This window comes from Peromyscus eremicus, chromosome 10 (assembly GCF_949786415.1).
Source record: "Peromyscus eremicus chromosome 10, PerEre_H2_v1, whole genome shotgun sequence".
Classification (NCBI taxonomy): domain Eukaryota; kingdom Metazoa; phylum Chordata; class Mammalia; order Rodentia; family Cricetidae; genus Peromyscus; species Peromyscus eremicus.
The window spans coordinates 79,203,201-79,208,048 of record NC_081426.1 but is presented as its reverse complement, the minus strand read 5'-3'; the positions used below and the strand labels follow the sequence as shown (position 1 = coordinate 79,208,048).

Here is a 4,848-nt window from a genome sequence, read left to right as displayed (position 1 = left end):
CCAGAGCTGAAACAGCCACCCTTCTGTATTTTTCTTTCCCAATAAATCTCTCAAGTGAGGTTTGTTTTGCCATGTGACACTTTCACTGGAATGAAGCCCAGCTGTAATAACTTTCAGAGGAGCCAGAGCAGAGTAGAGCTATAACATTTTGCTGGGGGTAACTTTCCCCTAGAGGAGCAGAGTTTTACACTTTGGGGGACCTGAGCAGAACTATAACATTTCTGCTTCCTGGAACTGGGGAAACTTTCCACTAGCAGAGCAGCACTGTAACAACTTCCCCAGTGAAACCCTGCTCTACTGGAGCAGAGTGGTTATACTTGCATTGGGGAAACCTTTCCCTGGAGCAGGGCTGTAAACTGCTGAGCTTACAGTGACTTTTTGGTATTCCTTGGCTCCAGACTGCCAGGATACCTTTTTTATCTGAGCTGCAATGCTTACACCTACTCCAGGCACTGGATCTGGGCTGGGATGGCAGCCTAGTTTGTCAGGTGTGCTGGCCAGCATACTCTTCTGGGCAGCTGATTGCTATAGTTTTGTTTTCTTTCCTTTAATGACTTAAACATCTTTATGTAGCTGAAGTTTTTTGTGTCCCTCCCTGGTCTGCAGCTGCTCAGACCCAAGTAAACACACAGAGACTTATATTAATTAAAACTGATTGGCCATTAGCTCAGGCCTACCACTGACTAGCTCTTACATTTAAACTTAGACCATTTCTATTAATCTATATGTTGCCACGTGTTCCGTGGCTTTACCTGTTTGTCGTTACATGCTGCTCTCTGGACTGTGGGCTGGCGTCTCCTCCTGCCTCAGCCTTCCTCTTCCCAGAATTCCCTCTGTCTGCTTATCCTGCCTATACTTCCTGCCTGGCTACTGGCCAATCAGTGTTTCATTTATTAACCAATTAGAGCAACACATATTCACAGCATACAGAACATCCTACAGCATCTTTAAACTACTTTCCCCACAGACTTTAAGGGGAAGTTTCCTACTTCTCTCACCATGACAATTGTCCTGTTGTTTGGTCTATGTGTGTTTCCCTGATGACTGAATATTTATCTGTCATTGTCCTTTTCCTGATGTTTTTCTACATCTAGTTCTGCTTTCTTCTTCTTCCCCTTCTTTTCTTCTGTTTTCCCCTTTCTTTAGAAATGTTTTACCCAGGACACTTGCTCAACTTTATTCATAGCAGCATTATTTGTAATAGACAGAACCTGGTAACAGCCTAGATGCCCCACAACTGAAGAATGGATAAGGAAAATGTGGTACATATACACAATGGAGTACTACTCAGCTGCAAAAAGCAACGACCTCATAAAATTTGCAGGCAAATGGATGGAACTAGAAAAAAATTGTTCTGACTGAGGTAACCCAGACCCAGAGAGACAAACATGGTATGTACTCACTCACAAGAGGATATTAGGAGTAAAGTCTGTACAGGATAACCAACCTACAATCTACAGCCCCAGAGAGACTAGATATCAAAGAGGGCCCAAAGAGGGATGCATGGATTTTCCTGGGATGGGGAAATAGAAAAGATCTCCTGGGTAAACTGGGGGTGGGAGTAGGAAGCAAAGAGGGAAGGGAACTTGAGGGAGTGGGGTGGTCAGGCTGGGGATGGGAAGGTTTGGTGGCAGGACAGAGGGGGAGAATAAAAAAAGAGACTTCTAGATGGGGGGCATATTGTGGTTAGGGAGAAACCTAGTGCCAGGGAAACTCCCAGGAGTTCATAAGCATGACCCCAGCTAAGACTCCTAGCAATAGAGGAGAGGGTGCCTGAACTGGCCATCTACTGTAATCAGATTCATGACTACCCTAATTGTTATCAGAGAGCCTTTATCCAGTAACTGATGGAAGCAGATGCAGAGATCCACAGCTAAGCACTGGGCTGAGCTCTGGGAGTCCTGCTAAAGAAAGAAAGGAGGGATTGTATGAGCCAGGGGGTGTCAAGGTCATGATGGGGGAACACAGAGAGTCAGCTGACCAGAGCTCCTGGGAGCTCATGGACTCTGAACTAACAGTTATGGAGCCTGCATGGGACTAACCTAGGCCCTCTGCATGTGTGTGTGACAGTTGTGTAGCTTTGTCTGTTTGTAAGGCTCCTAGTGAGATCAGGACCTGTCCCTGGTGCTTAGCTGGCTTTTGGGAACCTGTTCCCTATGCTGGATGACTTCCCCCTTGTTGATACAAGGGGAGGAGCTTGGTACTGTCTCAACTTGATGTGCTATGGTTTGTTCAAGCCCATGGGAGGCCTACCCTTTTCTGAATAGAGATGGAGGAGGAGTGGATGGGGAGGGAGGTAAATGGGAGTTGTGGGGGGAGTGGCGAATGGAAGGAGAGGAGGGTAGAGAAACTGTGGTCGATATGTAAAATAAATATTAATAAAATAAAATAAAATAAAATAAATTGTTTTACCCATGTGTATACATGAAAGCTTGTGTTTCAGAGAATTATGCTCTGAGTGACTGTAATGATAAAGACCACATTACTTGCATTAATATTGAATAAAAGAAAAACCCAGGATTAAAAAAAAAAACTTCTTTAAAAACTCCAGGATAAGAGAGAAGGGGTGGCCATGGTAGCTGCCCAGCAGCAAAGGTGGCTGAGACAGAGCCTGTGCCCTGCTTTGAATGAGCCCAGCTAGGACTGAGCCAGCCTAGGGTGAGCTGGAGGCAGCATCAACAGTGTGAGTGTGGGCCTCCTGGAGCCTCAGCCAGGCAAGCAGGGAGTGGGAGGGGCAGGTTTTGGTTCCCACCATGGCTGTCACTCAGTTTGGGTTCTTTAAAGTTTGTACCTGCCTAGCAACCCTGTTCTCCTTCCCAAAGAGATTAATATGCAGATCTGACATAGGAAGGAGATTAACTGGAGATCAAATAGCTTTGCCCACCACAGCTGATTTTTCCTCTGTCCCTAAGCAGACAGATGTGGAGGAGTGGACTTCCTGGGATGAAGTGTAAAGACTGATGGAGGGAATGGGACTGTGGCAACACAACAAAGTTCTCTGGAACAACTGGAACCTATTTCAGGGACATGACACCAGCTATAAGGAAAACTCAGAAAACTGTCATTAAGAAGAGAGAGGCATTAGATTTTGGTATCCCAAATGGTAGCACAGGTTTTTCCAGGAGATTGCCTTTTGTCTTTCAGTCTTCATAACTGGGTGACTTAGATACCTGGCAAGAAAATACTGGTGCATGGGAAGAGGAAGAAGATGCAGCCTGGTAAGCAGAAGAAGTTCTGAGGCAGCAGAAAATTGCAGACAGAAAAAAGAGAACAGTGAAGAAAAAAGATGTAGAAGGAATCTCAGTGTCTGATGAAGAAGAAGCAAAACAAAAACAGTGTGAAAATTTTCTAGCACACACTTGTCCATCACGTCCCAGTGCCAATAAGAGAAGTCTGGGTCCTTAGCCTACAGCACAAGCATTTGTATGGACTGGAGATAATTTTCAGAATACAAACACAATGTTGGATCCTGATGTGTTTATTGAGGCATCCAGGACACCAGGAATCTCCCACAATGCCTTGAGCTGTTAATAATCAAGACTTAAAATGCAAGAATAATGAAACAATTATTTTCTTCAACATGATTCAAATATAAGACAATTGTTTGCTGTAGAGAAGTTATTTCAAGTGGAATAAACCAGATCAGTACCTCTCAAGCTAGTGTTTCTAGTTGAATAAATTGGGCGAATAACAACAACAACAACAACAACAGAAACCTCCAGGATGAGTTCAACACAAAGCTGACCAATACCATACCAGAGGCTTCCCAGTTAAGTTCTCTGTTGCATAAATCCTGAATATTTTTGCACCCACAAAATGGCTATTTTGGTTTTGAGCCCATTATCTATGTTTAAAAGGTTTTATTTTGATGCTAGTGGAGCTTCAATTAAAAATTTGTCATTTCAAAGGCTAAACCTATCAGGGATGGAACATAAAGTCCCAGTTGGATCACCAATAAAAAATACTCATCCCTGAGATCATATGCATATAAGTTACATCACACAGACAGAGGATGTTGTATTTATATATTTAGCAATACATGTAACAGCAGTCAGTGAGAAAAAAGGAGGATTTCAAGAGAGCATGGAATGGCATATGGGAAGCTTTGGAGGGAGTTAAAGGAAGGATGACATTCCCTGGCGAGGGATTCCTTGCTCAGCCTTGATGCAGGGGGGAGGGGCTTGGTCCTGCCTACACTTGATATGCCAGACTTTGTTGACTCCCCATGGAAGACTTTACCCTCTCTGAGGAGAAAATGGGGGCTCGGGTGACAGGGGAGGAGGGAAGTAGAGGGGAAGTATGAGGAGGGGAGGAAGTAGGAATTGTGATTGGTATGTAAAATGAAAATAAAAATTTTAAATAAAAAAAATAAAGTATATCAAAGAACACTAAAAATGAGGATGGGTGAAAATGAAGTGATTATAATTGCACAAAATAAAAATTGTTATTAAAAATTGATCTAGTAAATATTTGAAATATATTGGAATTTATATTCCTATATAAATATATATGAATGTATAACACACACACATGCATACACACATATATGTTATAGTTACATAGCATGGCATTTTAAGAGTTGAGTATCTGTTGAGTTTGATATTGTTGGGAGGTCCTGTAATGAAGTTTCCAACAAATGATTTTATATACTTATATTTTATATACATTATAATTGTTATAAGTAATAAATGATTAGTATGTTTATATAAGTCTTAATTATGTGTGCAATAAAATTACTTATGTAATATTAATGAAGAAAAAGAGGCCATGAATTTGAAAGCCTGGAATTTGTCAAATACAAAGGGTAATAAGAGCTTCTAACCTAGATAACATGTCTATGAACTGTCT

The 4,848-nt window shown here is 42.1% G+C and overlaps 1 pseudogene; it reads left to right on the top strand.

The window, feature by feature from the left end:
- The first annotated feature begins 2,715 nt into the window (after positions 1-2,715).
- Positions 2,716-3,352, top strand: LOC131920435 (receptor-binding cancer antigen expressed on SiSo cells-like; annotated as a pseudogene).
- The last annotated feature ends 1,496 nt before the right edge of the window (positions 3,353-4,848 follow it).